Raw genomic sequence first — 15,340 nt, forward strand, 5'->3', positions numbered from 1 at the left:
GCCTTATTAAGCTCCCTTAATTGTTTCTAACTCATTGTAGATTAATTTAGTCTGGAAAATATTGTTTCAACTGAAATTTCCGAAGAAACGCTTCGTTAATTTTTTATCAAATACAATAAATTTTTATCCAGAAAGTGCTTTTAATGAAAGAAAAATAACTGGAAGGTCGTCTGGTTACGTACTCGTATATAATAACGATTTGATGAATGATTTGAAAGTATCCAACAGGATTTGCAAAACGGAAAGCGAAAAGTGTACGTCTGAGGCAAGAGACTAAGAAACTGACTACAGGGCTTTTTCAGATTCACGTCACTAAAAGATGCGATCTATTTTTTTATAGTTCGTTTGCATGAAATTGAGAAAATGGCCGAATATAACATAATACAAAAGTGTAACCCCCTTTCGTAGGGATCCCATTACTCTACGCGACTACCAATGGTTTGTATTCTCACGAGAGAACCGTGTAGCTGACTTTAAATTGCATCTTATACACCAGTGTGATACCGTCCTTCTATAATGATTTTTTTTATGTTCTTTGCCGAGAATGGGACATATATTAGCATTTTATAGGAAATGGTGAAAAGCCTTTAGAGGCTTCTATTATATTTCATAAAATGGTATAATAGACCGAAAGGCACAATTCTGTACATAAGGTGATTCATTTGAATGTTATACCTACATGAGCATGAAGGATCCACGCGACTAGCTCTGGAAATCAAAGAAATTCAACTTTCAAGATGTTGTGATTGTAGATCTTGTAATACTATCAGCTGGAGGTTCTGTAAATCAAGCTTTACAACTTTTGCCTGTTTTCTGAATTTCTGGCGCAACTAGACTATTTTCGGCTGCATTTCCAATACCATATTTATTTATCTAATTGGCCACCAAGGCATTAGGGAAATAAAATAAAAGAAAATTTAAGACTGTAGACCATAGAGTGGCATTTGTCGACGTTTAGTGTCAACTGATTAATGGATCCTCGGTAAACCAGAGTATCAAAGTTCAACTGCAAAGACACACAGCCTGTTGGGGAAACTTCAAGCAAGGGAAAATGAGGAAAATAGAAGTGACGGTGGATCCTACAACAAAAAAACGGAAAAGGGACAAGGTTGACAACCATTAAAAAAAACACTAAAGCACTTTCTGCAGTGAAATTAAACAGTCGAGCATGAAGTTGGTAGAGTCTAGTAAGATGGTAATAGTTGTCCTTTACTGTAAGCACAGCTTTCTGCATCCGGCGTGAATGCAGATTATGGTAATTTCGAAATAATGACGGGTTTCGATATGGAGTGTATTTTAAAACCCCGCTTTCAATTATTTTGGGATCATCGCAGTGGCGTTCTATAGTGCATTCTCTATGATCTTGGAAATACTTAGTCGAAGTTCCTGGGGTTTTGTGAGCGTATGCTTGAAAAAGCTTATTTTTGAATCTAGCGTCAATGATAAGGGCTATTATCAAATCGAAATGTCCCTCAAAGGAGCAAAAAGCCACCTTGGCCTTCCTGGAAAATCTGGGAGAGGCAATTTGCTAACTAATGGTAAAATTAACCGTCAAAACTGTTGGAAATAAATATATTGTGATCTTACCCCTTCTTCATTAGAAAATTAAGTAAACTAAGATAAGAGCTCTGGAAATTAGACTTGCTTCGAAAGCGAAATTGATTTACTATAAAAACAAATTCTAATTCTGGGAAAAATATTTTACATTTTCGGGCATATCCACCCTTTCAAATTAAAGTATGGGTTTTTTTCCGGTCAATTCAAGCTCATATTTCCCAAATATTACCGAGTATTCATTTGCAATTACCATAGTAAATATTTTAACTCTTACCGAAGTGAGAATGCTTTTCGAATTTCCGACATGTGAATAAACTGCCAAGGTCAATATTTTTGTGTTTGTTGCCATTTTTTCGACTGGAAATGTGAACTCAGGTATTCCGAGTTGGTCATTAAATATTTAAATACATTCTTCACATTTTGGATATATTTATAGATATGTATATTTACCACCAAATTTGCAAATTTTTAACATTTACTCAATGAGAAACTATGGCTGGCGATCCCACTAATGGTTTCAAGAAGTTTTTTTCCACTAGGGAGAATTTCTAATAATCTTCCCGTTGTTAACAACCTTTGAATATGCTTTATCTGATGATGCGGTTTATAGCAAATATGAGAAAATGAATACAGCTTAAAGCATCAACGAAAATAGAAAACAACGATTTGCCGGTACAATCTACATAATGCGAGGTTTGTTACTTAGACATATGATTTCAATAAGTCGGAGACTGGAAGCTACAAACATTAGATCCTTCTCCTTATTCCTTATGTTGTCCCGACAACTGTTTTAGTGTGATAATCACAGTAAACTCAGACGAAAACATAACTCACTCATTCACAGTATGTAATCATACCGTTTTACGTTGATCGAACGCAAAATGTTTGTTTCCATTATTACGAGACGCCCTTCATTCTATTTGATAGTCGGCTAACACTCAAACCCGTAAAGAGCGGCAGAGCGGATGACACTGCAGTGCGCTGATGCATGAGGTGATCACACCGCTTTTGGACAAGTTGCTCGAGGTAACCTTTGTTGTGAGACGTTACTAAAAAACCATCTGCATAGAGCAGAAATTTGTCCCCTATAACTTTGTTAATAATACTAGGAATTGTACCAAATTTTGAAGTATTGTATGACATGTTATTACTATATTTATGTACAGGAGGAACTTCAGGAAGATTTTCGTGCGAATTTCTAAAATGGAACCATATAGTATTATTACTTCATTCAATCGAGACGCAAAGCAGCGCATGAAAGCGCCTCTATTTTGTCTTAAAGTTTCAGCGTTTTAGATTGCAGAGAACTGGCTATGCAGATTCAGGACCGTAGATTACAATTTTAGGTAAGTATCAGGCGAGCGTGGATCAAAAACCGTCACCGTTGAAATTTAATTTCATGGTTCTCAATTGGGAAGCAGAAAAAGGTGGCTGAAGCTAGATTCTCATCCTAGTTTCAAAGACTGAATTCTAAGATAGCAAAGTAGTGGGATAATAAATCGATAACTGATGATTACGGCAAAAGCAGAAGCCACTGAGAATAGAGGGACCATGAGTGGTTGTGTTGTAATCAAGGCGCCTGATTTAGGTCTAAGCCGGCATAGTAAAAATAACTTTGTTTGAAAATTGAAGGAGTCCTGAGTCAGCACTCACTCTACGACGAACCGAGCCTCCGCCGGACCATCCTTGAAACTTCCGCCAAAGTAAAGTAAAGTTTTTTTTTAAAAATCCAGGGATTCCTAAGTTCGTCATCCACGTAATGGCGAACTGGACCAGTTGGAGAGCAACGTACGTTCTGGGTTCTGGTCCACGGAACCCTCATCCTTGCAAAATATATGACTTGCGGTTTCATCCAGAGCAGAAGCAACTCATCAGACAGAAACAAAATTTTGATTTAGCATCGGTCGGTTAATATAAGGGAGCACATGGCTACTTGTAACCACTTCGGTCACTCTGCTCCCAGGACGGAGGTGAGGCAGCGTCTGATGAGTTGCCTCTGCCCTGGACGAAACCGCACGTGATATATTTTGCGAAAGGTTTAGGCAAACCAGGATCACTCTATGCTAGATTAGAAACGAAATACTTGAAAGTTTGTGTAAAGCGGAAAGGATAAATTGCAGTATTGTATACATGAAATCAGATCAGATTCAGCAATATTTATAGAAAATAATTGCATCAATTTCAATTGATGCATATTCGACTTGAAATGCTGGATAAAGTGATGAAACTTTGGATTTTAAATTAGTTTCTAATAAGCTTTGCTGGATTATTTCAGAATATATCTGAAGGTATATCAGGATGAGTAAGAAATGGTATAATATACATTCAAATTGGTCAAGCAGCCTTGAGAGGGTGAAACAATTCCTTGGTCTCCACAAAAATAGTGCAGGAATATAGCGTTTGAAATCAATATCTAGATTTAATATCGTGGGGCTACTTTGGGTACCTGATCACTGTAGCGTAGAGGCAAATAAAATCTCGGATGCGTTAGCAAAAAAGGATTCAATTTCTCCCAAGATCGCAAGGGAACCAGCAATTCAAGTGTCAGCAGCAGTGGCAAATAAATAAATAAATAAATTTGAATTACATCAACCTTAAAAAAATCAGGAAAAATTAATAATGTAAGACACTGCGTAATATTGAAGACACTCTCAAAACTGTTCCTTAGAAAAACTTACTAAAATTTATAATTCAGTTATTTCGTTTGTTCAAACTCTTCGGATAATTTTTCCCATTGTTTATAGAAGCGAGTCATAGAGTAACTCCTCTTATTACCAACACCCCGGAGCAATACTGAAAATTTAGAACAAGCTAGTTAGCACAAAAAGAAATGTTGTCGGAAAACCCAGCAATTTTAATTCTCAGATTTGAAAAAACATTACCTCTGTAAAATTCTGAGCAACATTTTAATGAATCTACCATGGATTTCGTGAAAAAAACATAAAAGGTTTTAAATAAACAAATAACCTCGTCATCTACAGAGCGTGTAGACCTTCGACAGGTTTCGACAGCAAAAGTATAAAAAAAATTGCCACGCTTGAATTATAATCGTATTGTAAGCTCCACTAATCGATATTGCGTACAGTCCAGTTCATTGAGAAAATTTAATAAAAAGCGTGTTTGGATTCTGCATGATATATCTGATCTATGTAACTTTGGATTCAAATCCGCTTAGTGGAACTAGAAAATATGATTTTTTAACTCAACTGCTGGAGCGTGAATGTCGTCTAGTAAAATTGGAAATAAGTTCATTCTAATTTTGAGATTAAGGAACGCATAGGTTCCGAAAACAAACATGTACGAGAAAAATAGTAGGCAGAGGAGTGGTATTGCTTTTACTTGCAACTAAATATATTTAATTTGCGACTACATAGATAATTATGAACCTAATTGATAACATTCGAAATATCGTTGCTCCTTGTTCTATAACAAAAGGCGGTACCGAAGCAAGTGTTACATATTTATATTTTTTTTCTAAGTACATGGGTTTAATGAAAAAAAACTGCAAAACTTTTCGGCCTCCAAAGTGTTAAAGCGGCTCGCACCATGTGGTTTTTAGTCTGTGTCTGCTGCGAGGTCTGTTCCTCCACATGGCAAACTCTGCGAAAATATCATACTACACTCTCCGGCAAACTATCGAGTAATTATCTAGAACTTATTGCTCCTCAATCGACAGCCACCAAATTCTGTCTACACCCCGTAATTTTCACAGAAGCTGTGTGAACCGCGCGCCTACTTTTCTAATGAAATAATTATCAGTCAATTAATTGGGTTATCATCATAATGACCCAACCAAGAAATAGAGAATGCATTGTAAGTGCAAAGAAAATGCGGAGAATAACTACGACTCGTACTTACCTATTTACTCAAAGTGGTTGCAAAAGGTCAGTATCCGCAAAAGGGTTATCCACTCCAGATTAATCCAACTGATAAAGGGTGCAATGAATGAAAGATTGCGAGCCAAACAGTTTAAGGAACACACTACACTTTAACACTTTAGAATTAGGGATGCAATTTTTTCTCAACTTAAATCGTTTGGAAACGGATCAGGATCTTCCGGAATAAGCAAACCGGGTAGGGTTGTGGGAAAATTCCTTCTCAGTGTACTGCGATCGCCTTTTCCGAGAGTTCAATTTTGTTTTAAATTCACGATCGCGGCCTTTCCAAGTTAAGTCCAAACCAGCAATTTGAACAATTTTGAATAGTCGGTAGACCGACCACTCGAACCCGAACCTTTTCGAATGAACAACTCAAAGTGACTGAAAGACGCTGCGCCACTTCTGATTAGCCGGACGCAGAAACTCGAGACTCAAACCAGCCGGCGCTACTAACCGGAACCGAAACGGCCTTCTGCTGCGTACGAAATAGAATCGATGTGGCTACGATTTCAGTGCGTTAGCATCTAATATCTGCTACATAGAGCGTACTATCATTTTGCGATAGTGTGCGCGAGATTGGCGCGTTTAAGGGGACCGAAAAAGCGGCAAAAGTTGGAGAATGATGAATCTGGATTTGGTGACCAAAAACCGAAGGAGAAGGCTTTAAGATGCGGATAGCTAGCTAGAAAGAGTACATTATTGTCCCTTTATTGGAATATCCTAGTTAAATCTTTCTTTCAGAGCTTGGTCGCTAGTAGCACCCTTTATATTCCATCAAATCATCTAGCTGATATAATGGCTTTTAAATACATTCATATGTTATAATAATGATCTAAATAAATACTAAAAACTCCATGGTATTGGTAGAAATCTATAGTTTTCTTGAAGGAATAATTAAAAAATGTCTATGATAGGACTTACACTATGCATATAACAATTTCAAAGATTCCAATAACGAACGGTATCTTTATGGTTAACATATAGTAATCTGGAAAATAAATACTGGGCTTTGAATTGAAGGGTTGCTGCAATTGAAAAAAAACTATTTGATGCTAACATTTTTCGACTTTTGATAATACACTGCTTTTCACTTGAATAGCACACCCTCATCATTAAATTTCTTTTCTCAGTATCCTTAAAAAAATTAAGCTAATAGATATTTTGTAGTTTTTATTTGAAGTATGATTAAGAATCTCTAATTTGAAACAAAAAAAATACTTGAATTCGCTCAGAAATATTTGAATGACAGTTTCAGAAAGTAAAATAGTAAAGAAATAGCACATGAATTTTGTTACACTTGAATAACACACTTTTCTTTTAACTCACATTAGTTAAATTTTTATACATTGGAGGAAATTTATTATTGTTTAAAATGAAATTTTAAATGAATTTGATTTGATCATCCTCTCTTTGAAATAATTTCATAGATCCTGTTAGGCCGCGAATCATACAAATTTCTGATGTAATCAAGGGAAATGGTAGCCCACGATCGGTGAATGGTTTTAGTTAGTTCAGTTTTTGTAGACAGCTGTTTACTAGACTCTGCCCAACCATTCGCAAAGAATTTTTATTATGTTTAGGTCCGGTGAGTATGGTAGCCAATTCAAAAAAGTATCATTTTTGCACTCAATAAATGACTCTACGTGTAGTATATATTAACGCATACAACCGTTTTGGGAAAATCCACGGTAATAATCCTAATAGAGTTTACAATAACGGAAAGGCTTTTTCTAGATCACCTTGATGCAATTTAGAATTTATAGTTGTCTTCAAAAATTGGAGCTCACAAGTGCTGTAGTGAGATATGGCTCCCTAAATCAGAACGCCGCCAACTCGACGGTGGAAAGGATCCATCCAGTGAGTCTCCTTCCTCAAATCATGAAAATAATAGTTATAGCCGTCGAGTCCTTCGAAATTCTTTTGTTTTTGTCAGAGAAAACAATGCGGTGTACACTTTGGTCCATGATATGTTAGCCCGGCTAAAAGTCAACCGAGCTTTTTTACGAGCATGATTTAGCAGTGATTTCATACAGTTGTACATACAGTTGTTTTGCTTGTATTGTCACCAACTTTTGACCTGATCTTATCAAAAGGGTCATATGAACTCCAAGACTCTCTCGAAATAAACATCCTTCAAATTTTCATATTTTATATTTTTTTTCACAATTTTATAAATAATTATAAATAACTTTTCTATTTCTTCCAATTCATATTTCATATTTATTTCAGTCCAAGAAATGTCAGTCTCTACAGCTTTTCATTTTTATTTGTGCTTCGTTGGTTAAAGCTTTACCACGATCCATTATTATTTCTAATAAACAAAGTGTATTTAAAATACTGGAAGTAACAAGTAATTATCGTATTCTGAGCAAATGCAAGGCCTAATGTGCTATTCCAATGAAACAAAAAATGTTTTCGCTTTTGAAGTAAATTAAAAATAAATTGGCGAAAAAGGATAAATTTCCATATTATAATTTTTTCTCGGAGGTATCACATAAGAAGATAAACAATCAAGTCGGGAAACCGGAAGCTGGACGCTTCAGGTATGAAAGAATTTGTGCCATTAGTATGTAACACGTAATATACGCATATATTATGTGAGAATATTCACTTTCGGGTGATATTGACATTCAAAGCCTTGAATTTCTAAAGAAGTGACAACTTGACCTATTATAACTCCACCAAACTTGATAGGTAGGTATATAGCCACTTGAACTTTTCCACATTTTTCGGTTCGGTAGATTCTAAGAATGGCCCCTTTAAATAAATGATCACTTCCGACCTTACGAACTCCCCGCCTTTTAAACAAATGTGAAAAATAAGGCAAGCTTTGGAAAGTACTAACCGGGACCTTTCATTTACTACCCGACATGACCATATTTGGTGAAAAAAAAATGTACACCCCCCTTTTGCATGTATGGGGACCTCCCCTTAAATTGTACGTAAAAGGAAGTAACTCACTGTATGCGTGAGCGTTCACAGTTTCCAACCTTTCCACTAAATTTGGTGTCAATAGCTATTACAGTCTGCGAGAAAAATACTTGTGACGGACAGACAGAGAGACAGTAAATCGATTTTAATAAGGTTTTGTTTTGCACAAAACTTTTAAAACCAGTGATACGCAGTGAATGTGTAAAGTCCCGTTTAAATACAAATGATGTTTAATTGGGACCAGTGTCTAAACCCAATAACATGGAAGAAAAATGTTCAATAAAATCCAAGATAATAGAATAATTTACATTGTTATAGAAAATACAAGTTATTTTTTGTCGTCAGTCGAGTTAAATTTTTGCTACTCACGCTAAGTTTTCGAGCAGCACGACAATATCTTCTTTATTCCTCATCTTTTAATAGGAATCCTTTTTTTTTCTAAAATTTGCAACCCTTTCTCTCTAATCTCTCTAATCTCTTTTCTGATTAAACTGAGTCCCTCTTCTCTTTTCTCTAAGTCTAAAAAATCAATTTGACATTGCTAAGCTTATGTTTCTTGAACGGTATCCCGTCCAGTTAAAAATTTAATTGTCTGGCAACATCGAATACTTCTTCAATGTCATCATCAATTGGTGAAAGAGGGCAAGGGTTTTTCCAGGCACTATTTAAATTTTTTTATGCAATTTACTTAATTTCCAATAATCCTTACGCCAGTTAAATGTGGAATTGCTTCCAGAAATCCTATACAAAAAGCTTTTTGCATCGTCTCTTAGTTTAATGTAGATCCGGAAATTATTGTCTCGTTCGGTAACCTTTGTTGATAGTGATGGAGCGTTGGTTGTGTTTGATGACAGGTATCACACATAGGTGGGAATTACTACTCACTTACTACTCACTTGCTAGCATCACTTTTCTCACCCAGATTTATCGAAAACCAGCTTTAAATTTATTTTTTAACGGTTTACAGATCCATCGACCCTTGCTGGCTTTATAACCTGGATAGGTTTTCTCTTCACCTGGCATAAAAGTTGTTGTTTTAGAAAATACGGATTTTATCTAGGTACATATATATATTTAATAAATGATTTGTGGTTTCATCCAGCTCAGAAGTAACTCATTAGACGTTGTCTCAGCTCTCAGCTCTCTTTTGTCAGCCTGACTGTGGTTCGTACGGTATCCTTCAGGGCAGAGGTAATTCATCAGATTTTGAAAATACCTATGTTAATTTGGCTAGTACAGGCATACATCTTCTTCTATGATAAAGAGACACTGTTTCTAAGGCTCTGTTTCGCTATGAGGTTGCTTGGAATAGGTCATGCTAGAGCCACCTTGTTTTGTGGAATTATGGACATGCACACGCCAGTCGTCAAAAGTTACTTCTATGAGCTAACTAAAAAGATACAAGAAGCTTCTAGTGTAGTTGCAGATTATTGTATGAACAAAGCTGCTGCAAAGGAAAACGAGAAAATTGTACTCAGGCCAAATTTCAATTGATGGATCATGGATGAAGGGAGGATTTTCTTCTTTATTTGGTGTTGTAGCTGCTGTAGGAATGTGTGTGCTGAATGCAAAAGTTGCATTCTCGACGTTTTTAAAAGTCAATGGACTATACAGCAGATGGTGACACAAAAATCATAAAGCAATCTCTGAGGCTAAATCATATGGAGAAGAGCATCCTGTTAAAAAAAGAATATGTTAACCATGTTAGCAAAAGAATGGGCTCTAGATTTAGGAACTTAGTAAAACTTCACCCTTCTTTGAGAAGGAAAGGCAATTGACTGGAGCGCAGATAGAGAAGTTGTCCAAATATTATTGAAATACAATTAGAAGCAACCCGTTAGAGATAGAAGAAACCGTACCTCAACTGACAATAACCCTCAGCACTTTTACTGCCCACAAGGTGAAACTTCATGGTGTGACTGACAGTGGGCTATGGAAAAAAATGAAGAATACAAGCACCAGGATGTCCTTCCCTATAAAGTTATAGATGCAATGGAACCAATCTATAAGGATTTAACAACAGAGGAGTTGCTGACAAGATGTGTAGGAGCTTCTAATCAAAATGCAAATGAAAGTTTCAACGGCATGACTTGGCAAAATGCACCAAAGACACTATTCAATGGCAAAGTCGTAGTTGACACTGCTTGCAATATTGCTGTCTGTCTGTTCAATGGAGGGCACTTCACTCTGATGAAGATCAAGGAAGAGTTAGGTGTTTCAGTGCAATGGAAAAGAAAAGTGCAAAAATGATTGCAAAATTCGAAGCTGCAACAAAAGAAGAGCCAAGGAGGAAGCCATCGAAGAGGATGAAGTAATATACGGCCCAGGAATTGTTTCAGACTGGTAAGAATCGTTTTATTCAAGTGTTCATGCAGAATTCTCTTTTTTTAAATCGCTTTTTTTACAAAATGCTGTTTTTTGAAGCGACAGACGCTTCTCGGGGCGTAAAAATAAAAACAATTTAATGCGATTTGCGGAAAATACCAGCGAACACATGACATTTTCTTATGAACCTCTGACGTTAGTCTGTCAACTCAGAAATATTTTTTTTAAAACTTCAAAATCAAAAATTTTTAATAGTTGTTTTTCACATTTTTTTTTAAAGCCGGGGACTTAAATGGGAGATTCACGCGATAATTACAAGTGCCCTGAGTGCAAAAGATTTTGGTTTTTGTGTTTCAGACCTACCGAAGGCTGCAATCGTGTCCGCCACGCAGAGGCAGCTCGGGAGGGGTTAGGAAAGCCTTTTTTATAAATTGAAGCCACAAATGTGGTCAATAAGGTTATTTAATCAATAAACACCTAATTTGCCAATTTTAGCTTTGATTTACTTTCGAAAATAGACCTTATTTTGACCCTTCTACAGTGTACTCCGCCCTTAAGCTAATACCATTTTAGCACCAGAAGGTGAAATTCCTTTAGCAGTTTCGGGATTCGGAAACCGAAAAAAATAACTTAATATCTTAATCTTGTCCAGCCGTTTTGAAACACCTGGTATATGCCAGTATATACGATTTTGCGTTCGAGATAAAGCGTAAATATTTAGATGCGTACGCAAAATGGTAAAGGGTTAGTTTGTTTAGAATGAGCATAATGTTTAATTATGACACATAGACATATGCCCTAGGATAGGACAAATATATAAAAAAATTATTTATATATAAAGGTACATGCCGCTGGCAACGTATGGAGTGAGAAAGTTATGAAGACACTTTCGTTTTATTTAACAAAATCTTTCACTTCTGCACTGTTCGCGGCTTAGCGACAAGTGCAACATTTCATTCGCCTTGCCCAGTAGCAACCTGACTAGAGAGTGCATTTTCTATTATGCAGCTTTTCTTCATTATTTCTCACACTTAGCACTCCTTCGCTATGGGGAAGTGAGAGTGCGTGTGCAACTGAATTTTGACCGAAAAAGTAGGCTGCACTACTAGGTAAGTAGCTCATTGGCTCCCAACTTTAGTGAGGTTTTATGATTTTCGCGCTATTCCCTATCTATTATACAAATCTTTGGGGCAACAACGATTCGCATTTCATTCAAGACCGTAACGGTACACTACAGTACACTGTAGGAGGCAATGTCGTCAGCATTGAGCTCCGAGATTATTACCCTGATTTACCCCAGATACTCATTTACAACTGAGTCGGCTGGTATTCGCCATCCAGTTACGATAACAAATTCCTCTGCCACCAGGTTTGAGCCGCGATCTTCTGCTACAACAGCCCAGCGCTCTAACCACTTGAACCGTTCGGGCACCCCTATTTATTATAAATCAAATTAAGTTGCCCTCAAAACACTATTAAGGGTCCTCCAAGAGTTATACATGTTCAAAAGGAAGTTAGTTGTTTTTGATTATACTGATTATATGGTGAAGTGGTCTGATCGATATGTGATAAAACGGATAAATTCTTTCAATTCTGGTCCAAACAGGTACTTTATTTTGGGCTTACCAGCTGCAGTATTCCATTGTCCATGTACAGTGATTACGAGGAAAACTACTATTATATCTGGAACAATTTATTCAAACACATTGTTATTGACCGAAAACCTTCACTCCTGACAAATCAGCAACAGATCAGATTTTCTCTTTGCGGCAAGTGATGGAAAAACTGTTGGAATAAGGACATCGGTTTTACTATCTCTTCATCGACTTTAAAGCCACCTATAGTCAAGGTAAAACTGTACACGCCCATGAGAGAATTCGGCATGGAGAATGCGTCCTCTTCAACCTGGCCCTGGAGAAAGTGATTCGCGATGCAGACGTAAATGCGAGAGTCATCATCCTCTTTAAGTCCACCCAAGTACTGCCCTGACGATATTGACATTATGGGAGGAACAACTCAACCCTCCATCCAGATCGAACAGGTGACGCGAGATCTTGAGCTGCACATGTAACGGGATGTAACGGTACCCCCTGACAAGTTTTTGATAGCCGAGAACAAACCACAAATATGTAGTGCAGTAACGGGCGTGTCGGATGCTATACATGGCGACAGCGAAAATTTTAAGTTTTTCAACGGACAGACTAATAGTAAGAAGAGAAAAGAGATCGCTTTAAAATGCGCGAATGTCTCCGGCTCCTCGTTCTAAAAACAGAGTGCGCAAAATGGCTCAAATGAAAGAGCACCCTGCATGACAACAAGGTGAACCCCTCAATGTCAAGATAATCAACCTAACTGAAAATATGTCTGAGGTAGCCAAGGCTTCCTTTCCTGTAGGTAACTCGGCTAAAATACCTTCACCTCTCCAGCGGAGACAGCAAAGACCCCGGAAAAGAATCTCTACGAGAAAAACACCAAATACAAACAATATTCGGTTTTAATTAACCGGATCTAGATAAATCAGTACAAAAGGAAGCGCATGGATTTGTTAGACCCATACACGGACGCAAAAACCCTTAACTACAGAAAAGACATTGTCAACATCAAACGTGAGAGTTTCATGAGAGTTTCGGTATTTTTCAAAACGGCGTAACAACGGTTAGCAACTTTCATAATAGATCCACATGCCAAAGAGCTCGGCCTTATGTCCTCCATACCCTTTAGTGCAACATGCCGCTATGCCATCATTAAAGGTGTATCAGTTAATTTGACGGGAGAGAGAATCATTCAAGCCTCAGAGTCCAACATAAAAGTAGTCTATTGCCAGAGATTCACAAGTACTGACAGTGAAAACAAGGAGGTCAAAATACCTACGGGCACTGTAAAATGAACCTTTCTGGGAGAATCGCTGCTGGTGTCAGTTATAATTGGGAAACCTATTTCAAAGTAGATTCTTTTGAAATATCGGAAAAACAGTCTTACAACTGTGCGCACTTAGGACATATTGTTCAGGTATGTGAAGCATCCAAAAGCAAACGCTTAAAATGTGGCTCGTCGGAAGATTAAGACGACGCAGCCTGCACAAAAAAATGTCGTACGGAAGGTCGCTGTTCAATTCTCACTGGTGGCAGTGGGATTTGTATCGTGATTTGATGTCAGATACCAGTCGAGTCAGCTGTGAATGAGTACCTGAGCCAAATCTGATTAGTAATCTCGAGCGAGGGCAAAGCTGACCACATTGCCTCTTATAGGGTACTGTAATCCTGAAGTGTATTGTTACGGTCTTGAATAAAGTGCTCTAACACACTTCAGGACCCTGATCCAATTGGCTTGCTGCGTCAGCGATCATTATTATTATGTGGAAGCCTGAAACATAATGATGGGAAAAGCAATTAAGATTGCCGTCATAAAAAATATCAGCATAACGCGTCCAACACAATCAGGAATTAGTACAAACCGATCGACAATGACATCGGATGCAACACCCCCAGGGCCAAGAAAAGTACAATATGGCTATGAAGAAAAAGGAACCCGTTACAACTTTCAACTTGCGACGTGCTATTCATGGAAAATCCCAAGGGAAGGCTCTTACAACATACCGCACAAAACACAATTACCTGCAAGAACGAGACTGCAAGATTTTACAATGTAAACAACATCGATGTCCCTGGAAGAAACCGATGATATACACTTTTCTGCGGTTTCCAAGGTTATATGATAACAGGATAATGTTTAGTGTCCAGATTGAGAGATGATGAATATGGCGGAGTAGCGCTCGCCTTTCGAAACGGAATAACCTTGAGAAAACTCAATTCTGAGACTGAACATGAAATACTGATTGCGGAAACACTAAATCTTAAACTCAACATCACTGTAACGCCGGTTGAAGATCAGGGGGTTCAAAAACTTTCAGGAAGAGTCTTGACAACGTACATCATGGGATAAAGACAAGTAACAAAAATTTCTCACTGAAATAGAAGGTAACTATGACAAAACATCTGTACCCCTAAATACAACACCTTATGCCACCTATTGCCATGCGGAACTCAACATGGATGATCTCAACAAAGTTCTTGCTAAACACAAGAGACAGTTCGCATACACTATATACCAATATACACGCATGTCTGGTTGGAGTAATTGATATTCATATACAAATGACTAAAAAACTAAAACAAGATAATTCTTTGCAACCCCATTCATAAGAACTCATTTCGTTGTGGTATTGACGAATTGATAGGTGATGATAACGTCATTCAGGTTGTAGAATGCACAAAATTCACAAAAAATGGCAAAGTTTCATCCCCTATAATTTTGTTAATAATAGTTATAAAAAGTTGGCTTTTCTTCACACTTGGCCAAATTGTGCATTATGTTATCCCTGACACCGATGCCAAATTTTGTACTTCTGAGTAAATTTCCAAAATGTGGGAATGTACTATTTTTAACTTTATTTGCGCAGATATCGGAACCGGATGTATTTTTCACGTTGTTTTTTTTTTCAGATTTTTCGGTTAGATAGGTTCTGAGAACGAGTTATACTTTTTGTGGGTCATATTTTAAGCACTCGCTCCCCTATGTTTCACCCAATATCAAATATGGAACCAGTATTGAAAAGTACTAATTGAGGCCTTTTATTTGATACCCCACAC

The 15,340-nt window shown here is 37.2% G+C and overlaps 1 protein-coding gene across 1 annotated transcript in view; it reads right to left on the reverse strand.

The window, feature by feature from the left end:
- LOC119653917 overlaps positions 1 to 5,924 on the reverse strand; it is an 86,114-nt gene extending 80,190 nt beyond the window's left edge. Inside the window, exon 1 of the mRNA XM_038059073.1 lies at positions 5,416 to 5,924. The gene's annotated coding sequence lies outside the window, so the exon portion shown is untranslated. The remainder of the gene's footprint in view (positions 1 to 5,415) is intronic.
- Between the last annotated feature and the right edge of the window lie 9,416 nt (positions 5,925 to 15,340).

Source organism: Hermetia illucens, chromosome 4 (assembly GCF_905115235.1).
Source record: "Hermetia illucens chromosome 4, iHerIll2.2.curated.20191125, whole genome shotgun sequence".
Lineage (NCBI taxonomy): Eukaryota > Metazoa > Arthropoda > Insecta > Diptera > Stratiomyidae > Hermetia > Hermetia illucens.